The sequence below is a fragment of the Physella acuta genome, unplaced genomic scaffold (genome assembly GCF_028476545.2).
Source record: "Physella acuta isolate Inbredline_101_S28 unplaced genomic scaffold, ASM2847654v3 ptg000348l, whole genome shotgun sequence".
Lineage (NCBI taxonomy): Eukaryota > Metazoa > Mollusca > Gastropoda > Physidae > Physella > Physella acuta.
The window spans coordinates 1-19,464 of NW_026731867.1; the positions used below are offsets into that span (position 1 = coordinate 1).

Below are 19,464 nucleotides of genomic sequence, written 5' to 3' on the forward strand. Positions count from 1 at the left end.
GTAGCTTAACAAATATCTATATTTGTATTTATAAGATTTTTTCACATGTAAATGGGTTAGTAAGGCATACTCAGAGTGTCCACCATTGAATTAATTAAAAATTTACATTTTTGGTCAGCTAAAAGAAAAATACATAAATTAAATTGAGTAATTGCAATTTGCCATCTGACGTAACTTAAACTAACTTAATATAACTAACCTAAATATACACACCTGGCTGAGTGGATAGCATTCTAGTTAACTATACAATAATTAATTGCATGGAACGCAATTTAGTCTTAAAATTTCAAACTTTAAAAAAAAAAAAAAACCACACGGTTAGTGTCTATAACAGTGTTTCTTCCAGACTTTTTTCTCCGGGGGGGGGGGGGGCACGATATTTTCGGGTCGAAATTGAGATTTGCTACAAAACCCCTTAAAACGGACATTGTGAGCTAAGTAAAAAACTTGTAAAAATACAAAATTACAGATTTTTAAAACAGATGACACTTTAGTATAGAAAACCTGGTTCTCCGATGTATCTGTGTTTGAATATTAATTTCTGTATATACATGTTTTATAGTCGTGAAGCGAGCATCTTACAAATGTGAATGGGAACACAAAAGGCTAGAAGGTGCAGTTAAATGAATGTCTGTATACATGTTTTATAGTTGTAAAGCGACCATCTTACAAATGTGAATGGGAATACAAAAGGCTAGAAGGTGCAGTGAAATGAATGTCTGTATACATGTTTTATAGTTGTAAAGCGACCATCTTACAGATGTGAATGGGAATACAAAAGGCTAGAAGGTACAGTAAAATGAATGTCTGTATACATGTTTTATAGTCGTGAAGCGACCGTCTTACAAATGTGAATGGGAACACAAAAGGCTAGAAGGTGCAGTAAAATGAATGTCTGTATACATGTTTTATAGTTGTAAAGCGACCGTCTTACAAATGTGAATGGGAACACAAAAGGCTAGAAGGTGCAGTAAATGAATGTCTGTATACATGTTTTATAGTTGTAAAGCGACCGTCTTACAAATGTGAATGGGAACACAAAAGGCTAGAAGGTGCAGTAAAATGAATGTCTGTATACATGTTTTATAGTTGTAAAGCGACCGTCTTACAAATGTGAATGGGAACACAAAAGGCTAGAAGGTACAGTAAAATGATTGTCTGGCTAAAGATGTTTTTAATGCACGGAGGTCTCGAGTTCGGATCTCGAATTGTCTTGTCGATAGCTCTAATGAGTAGCGGTCTCAGGTTAAGGACAGCAAAGACGGCTAGGTATAGTGCAGAGGCGTAGCGACCCTTCCCGGCGCCCAGGGACAAACTTTTCGATTTGCATCCCCCCCCTCGAGATTTCGATTTGCACCCCCCTAAAACTTTCGATTTGCACCCCCCTCAACCTTTCAATTTATTATTCCAACCCATTTTGGCGCCCCCTAAAGTCGGCGCCCGGGGACATATGTCCCCCCCCGCCCCCCCCCCCCCCGTCGCTACGCTACTGGTCTAGTGTTGACCATACAATCCCTTCAAAAGCCATGGTCAAGAGACATGAACACTATTTCATCTGCCCTAAAAGTCGTTAGGTCTTAATGAGGAGCTGAGATTCAATATTTATCAAACATTAAGTTAAATAATGATAATACATTAATAAATATTAATTATTAAATAAACATTAATAAAATAACTCACAATTTATCATTATTTTGTTATTTTGACATTCCAAATAAAATGAAAATGATTATGTTAAAACAACGAATAAGATTATTAAAAAAATTACAATCAAACAGAATTTCTTCCAGGCATCTCTTCGGGGGGGGGGGGGGGGGGGGGGGAGGGGGGGGGGCTTCGCGAAACTTTTTTACCGCCCCCCCCCCGAACGAAATGAAATTTATATAATTTATATAGAAAATATATACTTTTAACAGTGTCCGCCCCCCCCCCCGAAGAAAGTCTACCGCCCCCCCCCCCCCGAAAATTTCAAGTGCCCCTCCCCCCGGAGAAAAAAGTCTGGAAGAAACACTGCACACAAACAACTTTACTAATACGCTCGTCTCCAATGACAATGCAATATTGTTAATTGGTTTTAATATAAATCAACAGTGTTTCTTCCAGACTTTTTTCTCCGGAGGGGAAGGGGGAGGGCGCTTGAAATTCTTAGGTTGGGCAGACTAAAACTTCGGGGGTGGGAGGGGGAGGGACGACCCTGTTAAAAGTATAGAGATGCCTGGAAGAAATTCTGAAAAGCAGACGGCGTTAGTCATTAAAATTTATTTAAAAGAGTAATACATTCAACATAAACAGGAGAGATAACCATATTAATTATTAGCAATTCGACGACAGTCAACTACTTTTTTCCACGGGTGAGTTTTTTTTCTGAGCATTGACCACAAGAGGGTTAGATAACTGTCGTTTAAGTGATTGCAAGCTATTGATCGGGTTTTAAAGAAAACAGCTTTATTCGTAAACTATTGTCAACCTCTTTTAAATTAGGTTGCTAAAAAATGGAAAATTAAACCAATTTAAAAAAAAAACTTTCAAAATAATGAACTTTTTAATTCACTCACAACAAGTTAATAAAACTAATTTGCTTTCTGTAAAAACGATAGAACACCATGTTAGCGTATGAAATCTCTTAACTATTTTAATCGACCAATTCTTTTATTTTTCTATTTCCAGTGCATCTAAAATTGTATTATTTTTTAAAAAAGGTTTTTATTAGTTTGATTTTATGTTTATTAAATGTGCATAAACCTTTCTTGTTTACAGACTTTACAAATTGCACATTAATTGTTTCTCTTTCTGTCTTTTGTACATTCATGAAAAGAGAAAACTAAAATGCCAAGGGACGCAATTTTACGTAATGAACATAAACATTTTAATTAGTCTGTTACGGTGTACGTAGCGCATGAAAAATTAATAGTTTGAAAAATGCTTATTACATTTGTTAAGTAACATGTTGTGTAAAGAAGTTTGAAATGTGTTACGTCTTTTAAAATTGGCTAATAAAAATTATAAACATAAAGACTTTAGTTTAACAAAACACCAAAACCCTTATTGAAAAGTCTTTACATATTCCAACGATGTAAACAATCTTTTGCCTTTGGGTAATATTTTTCTTGCCAAATTACTAATGTTTAATATGCATTTCTCACCTCAGTACCTACAATTTTCTTGCAGTATGTTTGCACCATTATTTTTGTACTGCAGAAAGATTTTGTTTCATATTCTAAATTATTGAGTTAGTGATACAAAATCATAAGAATCATTATTAAACTTGAATTCTATCCAATAAAACTTATTTTTTTTTCTATTAATGTATTAATGCGATTTTATTTTAAAAAGTAGCTTATCTCTTTAAAAACAGGCTGCAAAAGTCCTAGCTCTTTATCTAGTAAAAACACATCTCCCTTTCCCTAAGCCTAGTGATACGGGTATGTTTGTTTCTGTGGGTGTTTAGTTTTTGTGCAAGGTGTCATTTCCTCATTCTTTCCTCGGGATTCTTTTTTTTTTTTCAAAACTAAGAAGGCAAATCTAAGAAGGCAAATCTAAGAAGGCAAATCTAAGAAGGCAAATCTAAGAAGGCAAATCTAAGACGGCAAATCTAAGAAGGCAAATCTAAGAAGGCAAATCTAAGAAGGCAAATTTAAGAAGGCAAATCTAAGAAGGCAAATCTAAGAAGGCAAATCTAAGACGGCAAATCTAAGAAGGCAAATCTAAGAAGGCAAATCTAAGAAGGCAAATCTAAGAAGGCAAATCTAAGAAGGCAAATCTAAGAAGGCAAAACTAAGAAGGCAAATCTAAGAAGGCAAATCTAAGAAGGCAAATCTAAGAAGGCAAAACTAAGACGGCAAATCTAAGAAGGCAAATCTAAGAAGGCAAAACTAAGAAGGCAAATCTAAGAAGGCAAAACTAAGAAGGCAAATCTAAGGATGGGACCAAACAGTTATGTCCACTGGGGTTTGCTTTCTGTTCTCTAGAATCCCAATAATACATGGGTATTAGAAAATGATTTCAAATAATTGCATTGATCTTTAAATGGAAATACAATAAAGAAATTCTTAAATTTAAAAAAAAATAATAATTAATATGCATTTAATTATCATACACGCCAATTATCCAAGTATCACAAAGTAAAACTTCCGGGAGTGATCTCCCTTAAACGTTCTAGAATATATGTTAAGTCGCTACGTGTAATCTATTTCATGAGCCACCAATGCTTTTACTTATATTACTAAAAGACTATATGCTTTTATTTATTTTGTTCTCTGCCGTGCATTTATATTATGTTATTAGGTACTTTTTGCTAACATAACATAAGAAAATAGTAGACAATATACCTTTATTCACATTTTGAGTAGAAAAATCAGACAAGGTAGCTATTACTAAATTATCACAAGAAAGAGAAAGGTCTTTCCTAACGTAAATCATTACACTAGAACTAATGAATACAAATACGAAATTAAAGTTAAGACAGTGACACGCTCTACAAGGGCGTTAATTTGTAAACCTGGTTCTCTGATGCATGTTTTTGATTATGAATATCATTTTTTAGTCGTGTAGCGACAGTCACATAGATATGTAAATACAAACGGCCATAATATGAAGTGAATGGCCGGGTATATATTGTTACGACCCCTTCTCTAATCCTTTCGAATTAGTCAGGGAATCGTAAACAAGAAGAAGAAAATAAAAATAAATAAACGCCAATCTCAGTGATTTCTATTTATTGCCACAAAGTACAACACCTAACGTTAACCCGCCACCACATTGAACACAAAGAGAAAAATACACAACTATCTACAACAACTAAAGTCCTTAGTCCGACTACCCTACTTGTCCCTAACGGTATATCCTAATCTAAATCTAATACATATCGTCCACTAGCTCACCGAGACGTCCCATCGTCTCCTCACTCTACCTATCCGAGTCGAGTCCGTGTGTGTCTGTGTGTGACTCGTGAGTGTCCCCAGTCCGCCGTCTACCCCTCCTAAAATAGTCCAGTCAAGGTGCAGGGGTCTATGTCCTGACTTAACCTCTTGTACAATAGGGCATCCCCTTACGGCTTCTCCCCACATTTACACACCAGGCCAGGCGATTCAGGTGAGAAGGGGGGGGAGGTAACCTGCTAGCATCAACAACAACATCCCACCCTTTGTCTATCTCACGACCTCCTGCGCCAGTCCGTGTCATCTCTCATTACGGGCTGGCCCGACCACGAAAAAGGGGGTTCACGTCGAGAGTTCCCCCCCCCCCCCCGTCCAATCCATAAATCTCTAGATGACACCCTGATTAACCCACGTTCAGCCATGTCCAAACAAGGTAAGATCCCCCCATGGGATCGTAACAATATTTTATAACAACCAGTGACTTACCTGTCACACATGCCATGATTTACCTGTCACACCTGTTACCTGTCACACCTGCCATAATTTATCTGTCACATCTGCCATGATTTACCTGTCACATCTGCCATGATTTACCTGTCACACCTGCCATGATTTACCTGTCACACCTGCCATGATTTACCTGTCACACCTGTACGATTTACCTGTCAAACCTGCCATGATTTACCTGTCACACCTGCCATGATTTACCTGTCACACCTGCCATGATTTACCTGTCACACCTGTACGATTTACCTGTCAAACCTGCCATGATTTACCTGTCACATCTGCCATGATTTACCTGTCACACCTGCCAAGATTTACCTGTCACACCTTTACGATTTACCTGTCAAACCTGCCATGATTTACCTGTCACACCTGCCATGATTTACCTGTCACACCTGTACGATTTACCTGTCACACCTGCCATGATTTCCATGTCACACCTGCCATGATTTACCTGTCACACCTACCATGATTTACCTTTCACACCTGCCATGATTTACCTGTCACACCTGCCATGATTTACCTGTCATACCTGCCATGATTTACCTGTCATACCTGCCATGATTTACCTGTCATACCTGCCATCATTTACCTGTCACACCTGCCATGATTTAATTATCACACCTGCCATGATTTACCTGTCACACCTGCCATGATTTACCTGTCACACCTGCCATCATTTACCTGTCACACCTGCCATGATTTACCTGTCACACCTGTTACCTGTCACACCTGCCATGATTTACCTGTCACGCCTGCCATGATTTACCTGTCACATCTGCCATGATTTACCTTTCACACCTGCCACGATTTACCTGTCACACCTGCCATGATTTACCTGTCACACCTGCCATGATTTACCTGTCACACCCGCCATGATTTACCTGTCACACCCGCCATGATTTACCTGTCACTCCTCCTGACGAAGTCGGTGACCTAGCCGCAATGACTGGTTCGACCTGGGCTAATTAAAAATGTTTTGAGTTTTTCCTGACCTAGATGACATTGCCGAACTCTACTTTACCTGTAAAAACTCACGTTACCTGTGACCTGACAGTAGAATGGCATGTAGCCTTTATAAGGTAAAAAGATAAAATTATAAATGGAACTTATTAAACATTGTGATTGTATTACTTAGCTGATTAATTTTTGCAGACGTTATTTGATGTAATTTAAATATATACTGTAACATAAACATAATTCAAAATTGATCATGTTGTCTAATTTGGATTCTGGCTTTTGTATGATAAAAATAATTCATTAAATCAACGAATACACTAAAATATTACTATAAAACAACGAATATGAGGATTTAACACTGAAACAATTGTTTAACCTACCTTAAGACCATTCTCAAAGCCCAGGAAAAATTACGCACATTTAAGTTTCTTCAGCTGAATTAAATTATTAGATAAAGTAAACATAATTCAACACATACATATAAACTCAATTTGCTGTACTGCAGCACTCAACACATTACGTTTGTTGATAGTACAAATAATGTTTATTTACATCCAGGATTTACGGTGTGTTTGTGTTTCTCGTTTTCTAAGAGAATGAGAACCAGATGTGCATTTGTTTACAATAGGATGCCGTGAGTCATGTTTCTAAAAATAAAAATAAGATTTCCCGATAATTTTGATATGTTGCAGATGATTATCAATAAAAACCCGTCTAATAACTAAGTGCGAACATTATATTCGTTGCCTAGCTTTAGATTAGAAATATGTAAGTCCCTGAAAATACAGTACAACGACTTTTTTAGTATTCAGAAATGATAAATTCTGCAAACTACTTAAAATATTGTGTTTTGAATGTCTAGATAAAACAAGTAAGGGATAAAAGGTATGGGGGTAGGCCATATAATATTCGAGACCTGTGATGCCTACCTATAGTCTAAAGACTTGTAATTTATGTATCTTTAAAAAGCTGTTGTATTTGTACATTTCTCAGTAGGTCTTTAAAATTTGAACTGAATTAGCAGTCGGCCTTCACCTTGAACTACCCTTCACAAAAGTTTCCTTTTTACTGAATCTTTCCCTGCTCTAAGTGTGAGGTTCAGACTCTCTAATGACGCGTGTCTCGCTTCAACTCTTCTTGCTCACCGAGACGTTCTAGGTCTCCAAACACTAGTTCGGTAGCCTGGCTACAAGTAGTTTCTCACACACACTCCCCATCCTCCACCCATCTTCCAACCATCCTCCATTCATTATCACCATCCTTCGTGTAGCATTCTAGTCCTTCTTATCATCATCATCATCATCATCATTCCTCTGTGGCCCCTGGGGAGCAAAGGGCTACAACTTCTTACATCCTCTCAATTCAACCATCAATTTATCCTTCACCTATCCAGACCCATTATCCACACCCCATTCACCATCAATATATCTAACAGCACCTCCCTCCTCTCCCTAATTAAACCAACACTCCTCCTCATCTCTATCGACCCTCCTCATTTTCCTCCCATCCCGCCCATCTATTCTACCTCCCTGTAACCTCACAACAGCCACCCTCTTCTCACCATCCCTATATTCCACCCCTCCCCCATCTTCCATATTTTCTATATTATAGTTAACGTCCGCATACAAACTTTCACTGGAAAATCCCCCCCCCCTCCCTCTTTTTATACCCTCCACCTCCATCCTCCAAGTTCCCCCATTCTCACCACATTCCCTCCCTCTTCACCTATCTTCGTCCGCCCACCCCACCTTCCCTTTTCCCCCACCCTCCACTAGAACTAAAACTTCTCAAGTGCTGATAATTAAATAGTCGTTAACACTAATCAAGATCAGGTAAAATAAGAATCCATTTCCAGGTATTTCGGGACCATTTGCCGGTAATTTTAATGCCGGGACTCAATCCTTTTCCCGTCTGTACCTACAAAGCAGGGGCGTATCTAGTTTATCAAGGTGTGTGTGTGTGTGGGGGGGGGGTGTCCAGCCCAAGGCATCACTTATACACAACTTAAATAGACTGTTACGTAAACAAGTCTCTTTCCTCGTGGCAAAAAGGTGTAACTCGCCCCAATTTACCACCTTGTAAAACCACTTTTACATGTTGAAAATATAAACTATTCCCCCCCCCCACTCCCTCCGCATTCCTTCAGCTTCTATGCTTTCCATGGATAACTGCCCTTTGTGGAGGGCTATAAATAGATTTTATAAGATATAAACACTACGCAATAAACTTTTCAATAGAATAGATACTCACAAATCGTCGTATTTTAAACTTTTCACTAAAAGCTTAAACTTTTTGATGCGGTAAACGAATAATAAACACTTAGCGAACGTGTGGGGTATAAAACTTTATAACTGCTCAGCACACTGGGGGATTATTTTTGGAAGTGTAAGTTGGATTTTGGAATGAAAACAAAGATGTGTCGAACATTTATTTATCCACGTCGGTGTGTGTATGTGTTTGTGTGGAGATGCGTGGGTGAACGTATGCGTTTTAGTGTGTGCATACGCGTATATGTTTGTGTCTTGTTGTCTGAAGGTGTTGGCGTGGTCGAGTCGGTAAAGCTCATGGTTGCTAAACCGATTTGTTACGAGTTCGGACCCTCGGGCAGATGAGGCGCGTTTGATGAGAGCAGCCATGAGAGACAACTCCAAAATTAAAACTTGTAGTTTGTTCTTTTCATAAATGTATGTAGGTCTTTATGGTCTACTGAAAATGTTGTTCATTTTGTTGTTTGAGAGCCACACTCGAGACTTATGAGTTAACAGACGAGTGCTCAACCACCCGACCACGCCGTTCCATCTCTCCGTGTTATATTACCATCATAGTTTACGTTTATTAAAGTACGACTGGACATGACGTCTGATAAAAAAAAAATGACGTGATAAAATGTGAGCTTCACACATCGCTAAAACACAATCGTCTATATCGGATAAAACGAGAATATCAACAACAGATTTTAATTTGATTTTATGTCCCCGGCCTTACGTGCACCGTATTCGATACGATTTTTTTTTTAATTATGAAAAAAAAACAAAAGCGAGACAGAAATAAAACCAACCCCCACCTCCCCCTCCACCCCCACCCCCTCCCTGCTCTCTGTAATAAACGTAACGACGGGTGACTTCTGCCTCCACGGCATGAGCCGAGGAGATCTCGCGAGAGAGTTAGTTACGAGATCTGACGGCGCGCCCCCCTTCGCCTGTATGACGCTGGGGTTTATTTTTGTCTTTTTTTTTTTTCCACGCAGCGCAAGACGCGTCGCGCGTAGCTGGCGACCACGCGCTGGCTCAGCCGTTGAAAGCGACGGCAGGAGTGTAGAAAACCAGTAGCAGTCCCAGGAAGGTTTTAGCACTGCTCTGGAATCGGGGTGGATGTGCTGAGATTGGAAATTCTCCCACACTCGCGTCGTAGTGCCAGTGTTGTATTGTTCTATGTCAGCCCCCCTTTAGCAAGGGTGTGTTTGTTTATCTAGCGCCCGAAGTGTGTTAACATACTCGTGTGTAGTTGCAGATATTAAACGTTTATTTCATATCTCTGGATTTATATAGCAGCTAAAACTCAACAGTAATTCATTAATATTGGGTAAGTTTATTTTGTTGAATAACTTTGTTTTTCACAATAATATTAGGGTTATTTGTTTTATTTTGAAATAGTTTATTTAACGGTATAGTCTACTACTAAATAACAATATAAACTGACTTAACTATGACTACTGTATTGTCTCTACATAAAATACACGCCATATCTGTTGAAAATAGCTTGGGCAATTTAACAACATTGTATCACTTTACGTTTTAGTCTTAAATAAATTCTCAATTATTTTAAAGTGGTTAGTTCATATAGTTGTATTAAAGTGGAACTATTATTTTTTGTACGTAAAACATTTAGCAGATTAGGTTAGTAGGAGTAACAGTTCCCCATTATGGTTTATTTTAGTAGGTGAAGTAGAGTTTTCAGTCTCTTTTGAGATAGAATATAGATCTATGTGTTTCTTTAAGGTTTTCTTTAAAGTGGGGGCATAGACTTGTGGATATATTATATGTGAAACTGTGTGGTTTGGTGTGGTGTTATGTGGGTGTAGAAGTTAATAGAGCACTTGAGTAGTAGGAATTGTTAGAGGGGATTGGTTTCACGAGTTGGTGGTGATATGTGACAGTTTGATATGACAGTACGGCATGACACTAAGAGCTGTCAGTGATATGTGAGAGTATGATTTACCTGTGACATGATTTGGTTTCCATATGTCACAAACTGTAAGCTGTCATTGATATGTGATAACACGCGTTGTCAGTGATATATCGTGGTAGACATTTTAGTCATGAGATGGCAGGCAAATTAGTCACGTCGTTGTAGTCATATGTACGGCAGCTCTCAGTAAACGGTATAAAACGTTTATTAAACGAGCGTTTCCAATAGTTTTTTTAAAGTTTCTTGTTTTGGTGTCGTTGTTACATTTTACGTGGCTAGTCAAATGGTTCCTGACGAGTTTTAAAAAAATCTTTCGCTGTTTCTATTAAAAGCCTTGATAAAAATCAAGTAATAAAATCCTACCCCTTTAAGCATAAGAATCTTTTTTTTTCTTTTTAATAATAATACTTATAAAACCTAATGAACACAATATATACATACATGTTCAATTTGATATTTTTTAAATGAAAAGCTTCGCCTATTTTAAAAACCAAATACTGTACCCATCTAAATAAAGGTACCCATTTAAGCTGAGTCGGCTCAGACAGGCATACTTAGATTAGCACGTCACGTGATCCAAGAGCTCTGACAATATTAAAACCACGGGTTGGTGAGTAGACTGAAGAGTTAGCCCCCGATCGTGCACGGCTTACACGAAATGTCTATTAGCCCGGGACTGAGTCCTCACCAATGCTCGCTATACGCACGTGCGCTCCTACATTGTCTGGTGCAGAGAAAATCTTTTCTTAAACACCACAAAGACGGGGGTTGTCCTCTTAAGGTTGGGTCAAGCGGATTTTACTTTGGTCATTTCTTTTTGATTTCCTTAACACCTCATCAGATTGTCACTCCCGTATAGCAGATACTATCTGAAAGGGCTTTTCCTCAATGATGTGTAGTTAAGTGTATCCTATTCTATCATATCCTATATCCGATGCAAATACTGTCATGTTACATGCGCTCTATATTCTATCCGATGAAAACCAAAATTTACAATGTGTTTTATCCTATTTACATATGATAGGTATCCTATCCTAGTCTATCCTACATCTGATAAGTATTATATCCTAGGTATTCTTTTCTTTCATATCTTACCTGTAGTATGTTTACTATCCTAATTACTTTATATCATAACTCAGATAGGTATGCTATCTGAGTATAATATTATTAGCCTAAATATCATATCCTATCCTACCTAAGTGAGATATTTTATCCTAATTGATCGTACCTCAGCTAAGTATAGTATCCTAAATATATCAGCTGTGAACATTATCCTAAAAATCCTATCCTATCCTATCCTATCCTATCCTATCCTATCCTATCCTATCCTATCCTATCCTATCCTATCCTATCCTATCCTATCCTATTCTATCCTATCCTATCTTATTCTATCCTGTATCGTGTAGGTATTTTATCCCATTCTATTGAACCTCCCCCGTGTATATTTCACTATCCTACCTCAGCCCTGAACATTATCCTAAATATCTTATCATATACAACCTCAGTAAAGTATTTCATACTATTTATTCTATTCAACCTCTGTCATTTATCTTTCACTATCCCACCTCTGCTGATTATATTATCCCAACCCCTTGAGTTTGTTCACAAGAATCCACCGTTCACATTTCGTCCCCCTCATATGAACTCAAAAAAAGTTCAAAGGACAGACAGACAAGCCGACAGTGTAGCTTCGTCAGGGGTCATCGCTTTTCTTACCTACAAAGGTCATCAGTCATGCAGGTCATACGAAGCTAATCCCTTGTTTAAAGCCATGCGCCACTTTTTAACCCGTGAAAGTTAATGTGTAGCGATCTCGAAACTTTAAAAAAAAAAATGTTTTAAAGTAGGTAGTTAGCCCTAGACCTGTTAGCATTGAGATATCGGTATCGATTACTGCATGTGGCTTAGATTGAACTTCGATACATGCTTGACATTGAACAAGACGGCACGTTATATCGTTATAGTATTGATTATTTTGTCAGACAGCTAAAAATAGCCGTTTAGTTTTTTTTTAATATTTGAATTCTCTTCTGTGTGTAGTTTTTAAACTTAGTTTCAATTTCAAGAAAAATGGTGGCTGTTTTACTTGACTAGTTTATTGGTGTTTAGTGTGAAATGAATTAAAAAAATAATCTTAATAAATATAATATATAATAAATATGTAGTATTTGTATGTGTTAGCACATACATTTGTGTGATCTTCCTACGCCACTGAAGACGCTTTATAAATTGAAACATATAATAAATGAATTCGTTATTATTATGTAAACCGCTTTATACATCTTTAGTAGACACAAATGTACGCGTTATATGATGCTTGAAATAAATAAAGGTTCAGCCAGTTGTAACTTCTTATTCATTTAACTTTTAAAACAGAAAAAAAAGAAACATACGAAAATAATAAAAAAAATTACTTATAACCCGTTATAATATAATATAAGCAAATATTAAACCGCCTTTTAACCAAGTATGTGTTATGTGGCTATTTTAAAGTCACTATGTATGACGTTATGTTCGAACCCCACCCCTTCACATCCCCTCCCAAAGACATTTGTAACAAAAATCGTTACTGTATCTAAATAAGGCCGCTGTGTTGTTTCATGACCTATTTCTATCCCACCCAGTACATGCCCAGAACAATGGCTGCTTTTCATTTCCTCCAAACGGTATCTAGGCAACCGAAGACGCCCACCATACACCGTCAACCTTTGTATGAGTTACCCAACTAGCTAAAGTAGAGCAGATCTGATAGGAAACACGGTCTGTAGTGCCAGTGTACTTGATCAGTGCATGTTTATATGGAAATTGTGTAAAGTAGGTTGCATGCACGTTTCTTTAGTATAGTATTTCAGTTCATCCGTGAATGGAAATATTCTACAGTACTCGGAACTAAGAATACTAGTAGTGGCGTCACAATGGGGAGAGGGGTGCGTTCCGAACAGGGTGACACTATTTAAGGGGGAGAGGGGTGAATTTAAACCGCAAATGTAAAATTTGTGGATGGGGGTGTTGTGACACCATCGGGTGACACGTGACCTAGTGACGTCACTAGTGTACTAGTTCAGAGCACTTTTCGAAGGAAGTACAAATAGTACTTATCACTAAGACTAGATCAGTGCATGTTTAAAAGGAGACACCCAATAGCTGGGTTTCTTTCAGATATTCTTTGCGAGGGGGAGGGGCAATTAAAACAGTAGAGGGGGGGGGGGTGAGGGTTAAAACTTAAAATTTCCGGCGGGGGGAGGGGTTTGGTTTGGGACGTACATTGGATACATTTTATATTTCTTCTGTTTTTTTCCGGGTAAAGGGGGGGGGTGGAGTGGTTTAGTTGCTGAAAGACATTCTGCTCCATAGTACTAGCACTAAATGCGCTACGATGAACGCAATGAAAACGGACAAACATTAAAATATCTACCGCTGTTTTTACGCGCGTCTTGTTTATTTTTTTTATTACGTTAACAAGCGACGTCGGCTAAAAGCATATACGCATCCATAACCAACAAGCTTTCAAACATAAAAAAAATGAAAATAAATTAGACAAAAGAATCGATTTTTTTTACAGAATGGCAGAGAAAATAGGACAGACAATTACGTAATTATACAGGTAAATACGTTCAGGATGAAAGATGATGTAGGCGAGATGTTGGCTGGTTTTAAAGAAAATTGTTCATTTAGAAGCTCTTCATTTCTCAAGTATAAATTAACTATTGTTGTGGATTTAGGTTATCGTGTGAAGAAAAAAAAATACATTCGACCTCAAACTAGAGAAACTCCATTAGATTAGAATTGTTTTTCTTCTTTTTTCTTCATACTCCAATACATACAATGAAGTATTACTCGTCAACTTTTTTATGTGCAAGATAGGTCGTTGCCTCCGATTTTAGCCTGCTTTTCTTTTTGGATTTGCTTCCATAGCCTTTGTCCAAACTAGAACAAACTACAAGGCAGCAGGTGTTTTTTTTTTTTTTTTTTGGAGTTGTCTCTCCTAGGAGAATGAATCTCCTTATCTAGCCGAATGTTCGAACTCGAAATTTATCGGTTTAGCAACCGTGAGATTTGCCGATTCGACCACGCCGACCCGAAAATATGGGTGATAAAAGAGTAGGCAGATTAGTATATACTAGTAAGTTAGTGACAATGTGACTAATAAGTCCACAGGAAGTTAAAAACTATGGGAAACTTCGAGTGTCTGTAGTCACGAAAGTTTGTCTTATTTTAATCATCAGATATATAATTAAGTCAAGTGGCTCTTACTATTTTAACCAAGGTCCTCATTAGAGCTTAAAGCCACTTGTAATTAGATTCAGATTAACCTGTATGTATTTTCGACTACAAAAATTATGTGTTAGCTAAATTAAACGATAATGGTATTACGGTCTGTTAATTATCTCTGTCGTGATAAGCTTTCCATATCCATTCGCCCCCTACTTCATACCCTCTAAGAACCGGTGTTTGTGTATCGGTAATGTAAATGTTGTGGGTGTTTGTTTTACGATTCGCCACCCAATCCTGACTTGCATGTAGCTGGCACTACAAGAGGTGGAGGAATGTTGACAGACATGGCCCCAGTAAAACAAACTTTGACGACACAAGCTGGCCACACAATTCTGGCCACACACGGCCACTTGGCCACTCAACAATTACAGACTTATGTTCCTAAACTACACATACTCGCCCCTAAAATCATGGCTCTGCAATAACCACCAAGTAGGGCTAGACAATCGTGGTAATACAATCATATTAGCACAATCATAATCACACAATCAACGCCGTGCACACTTGGCCCCACGAGTATGGCCATACAATCATATTTATACAATCATATTTATACAATCATATTTATACAATCATATTTATGCAATCATATTTATACAATCATATTTATACAATCATATTTATACAATCATATTTATACAATCATATTTATACAATCATATTTATACAATCATATTTATACAATCATATTTATACAATCATATTTATACAATCATATTTATACAATCATATTTATACAATCATATTTATATAATCATAGTTATACAATCATATTTATACAATCATATTTATACAATCACATTTAAACAATCATATTTATACAATCATATTTATACAATCATATTTATACAATCACATTTAAACAATCATATTTATACAATCATATTTATACAATCATATTTATACAATCATAGTTATACAATCATATTTATACAATCATATTTATACAAACATATTTATACAATCATATTTATACAATCTTATTTATACAATCATATTTATACAATCATGTTTATACAATCATATTTAAACAATCATATTGATACAATCATATTTATACAATCGTATTTATACAATCATGGCTCCCACAATCACAGTCACACAATTTCCATTATAAAATTGAAAACTAAATAACTTATATATTTTCATCATCTAAAAAACCCTAACCAGCCGTCATCACTAATTTTAGTTGAACACAAAGCCAACACAAAAATCTCCCTGCTCGTATTTACTATCACTTTTATTGTAACACACACAAAAAAGTTTTTAATCGATGCGGTATTTTCTCATACAAGAATATACACACAAAAATGTTAATGGAATTTCCCGCAAAATACGTTTGAAGTGCTCACAGTACTGTGTTATAAAGACTATTTTTAGCTGCGCGTTTTTATATTTCATCCCCAGATAAAGCTCTTCGCAACTAACGTAGAATATCCGTTATGGAGAATTTTCTTTGAAAATGAATTTCAAAATTGCTTACCAAAGTATAGAACGACTTGTCCACTCTTATTTTTGTAGAAGTTCAATTTTTGTGTGTATTGTGTTTCAGCGTTTAGATAACATCATTATAACAAATAAATACATTCACGTGAGTAATTTTGTTTATTAGCATTTGACTGGCTTTTGTTATATTGGAATGTAAAGGCTTTTAAAACATGTTTCCAACATGTTCTATATATATCACACTCAACACTGTGTAGCTGTAAGTGTTCACCGTTGTCTCAATGACCATCATGCTTGTATTTATTTACCATACGATTGTATAAGTATCATATTATGTACTGAGGTTAAAATATAATGTCTATCTTTATATGAAGAACATGTTACCTCATGCTTAGATCGGATCCACCTTTATCAAATGCTATTTATAGCATTGTCTTTACACCGTGTTTCATATTGTCTGAATGACATATTGTCCACTGTCAAGATGTCAAGTTTTCCGTTATCCGTTTAAGACCATTATTGTAAAATTAATTACCCTTATGCCGCCGGTAAAACTACGCTACAGTTTCGTTAAAAAAAATAAACATAAGATCCCACATCAGTGTATCCGACTCCAGAAACCCGACTCTGGTGTATTGTCCTTTCAACAATTTCAGATTTCTTCAAATTTAATCTTGCTTAGTTCAAGTCATACAATGCGTGTATAACGTTACGGACACGAGTAATTTAAACCATGATATATGGATAGGTGATCGCATTGAAATGTGTACACAAAATACGAGAATAATAGAATATGTAATGGGAAATGTACTAGGTGTGAATGTAATTTAAAAAAAATATCAACCTAACCTCGTTCCCCAGTTATTTCCCATTACGTTACGTTGGTAAGTTAAAGGGAAATAACTGTTTATTCAACCGGCTAGGTAGTGTGTCAGTCATTCATTTATTCGGTAAAAATGATGAGTTTATGATCGGTAGCCAAGCTGTAGTTTTGATAAGCGAATCCCAGTCGACGCTCATAAAGACATTAAATATTTAAGATTTCGACTCGCCATGAAATTCTGAAAAAAATTTTAAACTGGTGACTGACTAGACCTAGTATAGCAATAACAGTAGCGTCTGAATATCTTCAGCAAACGTGAATCAATGCACGTTAGCAATGAATTAGTCTACACAAACACACTATATACACACATACATACATACATACATATATATATATATATATATATATATATATATATATATATATATATATATATATATATATATATATATGTATATATATATGTATATATATATGTATATATATATAGGCCCTATATGTATATATATATATATATATATATATATGTATATATATATGTATATATATATATATATATATATATATATATATATATATATATATATATATATATATATACATATATATATATATTGTGTGTGTGCGTGTGTTTACGATTATTTATCAAGGATGCTATTGTCACATGTCTCACCTTTACCCTTATATATAGAATCACGCATCACCAATTAGAGCAGAAAAAAAATTAACCGTATCAAAAAATCGCTTTACCCAATCTTCCCTTCGGTATCACGGTAGGACTTAAAACCAGGGGAGCCCACTACCGTGGATATGACGGATAATTGGCTCCAATTGCCGGGTTCTTGTGGCTTGTCTCAATGGTCTTTTACTACGTCACGCTAGCACGTAACTCACATTTTCAGCGGACGACGCAGTGCGGGATTGTGAAATTACTGTCACAGCTAGACCGATCTTTCAATTAATGATGCCACGCGCTATGGAGATATGTTTGAGTGTATGGCATGACATGCTTAAACCCGAGACCTTTGTTACTTGAATGTTCTGTATATCTGAACCCCTCACAATTGTTACTTGAGTTTTCTGTATATCTGAACCCCTCACAATTGTTACTTGAGTTTTCTGTATATCTGAACCCCTCACAATTGTTACTTGAGTTTTCTGTATATCTGAACTCCTCACAATTGTTACTTGAGTTTTCTGTATATCTGAACCCCTCACAATTGTTACTTGAGTTTTCTGTATATCTGAACCCCTCACAATTGTTACTTGAGTTTTCTGTATATCTGAACCCCTCACAATTGTTACTTGAGTTTTCTGTATATCTGAACCCCTCACAATTGTTACTTGAGTTTTCTGTATATCTGAACCCCTCACAATTGTTACTTGAGTTTTCTGTATATCTGAACCCCTCACAATTGTTACTTGAGTTTTCTGTATATCTGAACCCGTCATAACTGTTACTTGAGTTTATATCTGAACCCGTGACCATTGATACTTGAATTGCTGTAAATCTGAACCCCTCATAACTATTACTTAAATTACTGTATATCTGAACCCCTCATAACTACTACTTAAATTACTGTATATCTGAACCCCTTATAACTATTACTTGAATTGCTGTATATCTGAACCCCTCATAACTGTTACTTGAATTGCTATATATCTGAACCCCTCATAACTGTTACTTGATTTGCTGTATATCTGAACCCCTGATAACTACTACTTGAATTACTGTATATCTGAACCCGTTATAACTATTACTTGAATTGCTGTATATCTGAACCCCTCATAATTGTTGCTTGAATTTTCTGTATATCTGATCCCCTCATAACTGATACTTGAATTTACTGTATCGTGACCATTAATACTTGAATTTACTGAATATCTGAAGCCACCACCGTTGTTACTGAGATTTACTGAATATATGAACCCCTTACAATAGTTTCTCAATGTTACTTTTGGAGATACATTGATATATATAATGTCATAATTGTTACGTAGTGTCAATGTATGACATAAAGAGACATAATGTCTTTGAACCGAAATACATTGTTATAAAAAAAAACTGTGTTTTTGTTGTCTCGTTCTCGGCAAGTGTAATACTTTGACTTCTATTGCATGTACGTGTAATACTTTATTAAACTCACTAGAAGAAAAAGTAAACTCTACCATTACAATTTGCGACTTTTTATTTTGATGTCACGCCCTTCAATGACGTCATCCGGTGCAAACCGAATTCCCCCCCCCCCCCCTAAATTGCATAAGTTCCACTGTGACGCTAATGCTACTACGTAATATACAATCATATATAATCCGCTGTATAACATAGGCTACTTAATTTTGTTTTGCTAAGACCAACGTTTGTCGTGAATGATTAAAAAAATAATT

At 36.3% G+C, this 19,464-nt stretch overlaps 1 protein-coding gene across 1 annotated transcript in view; it reads left to right on the forward strand.

Moving 5' to 3' along the window:
• The first annotated feature begins 9,615 nt into the window (after positions 1-9,615).
• LOC131941125 (tumor necrosis factor ligand superfamily member 10) overlaps positions 9,616-19,464 on the forward strand; it is a 155,180-nt gene continuing 145,331 nt past the window's right edge. Inside the window, exon 1 of the mRNA XM_059300135.1 lies at positions 9,616-9,923. The gene's annotated coding sequence lies outside the window, so the exon portion shown is untranslated. The remainder of the gene's footprint in view (positions 9,924-19,464) is intronic.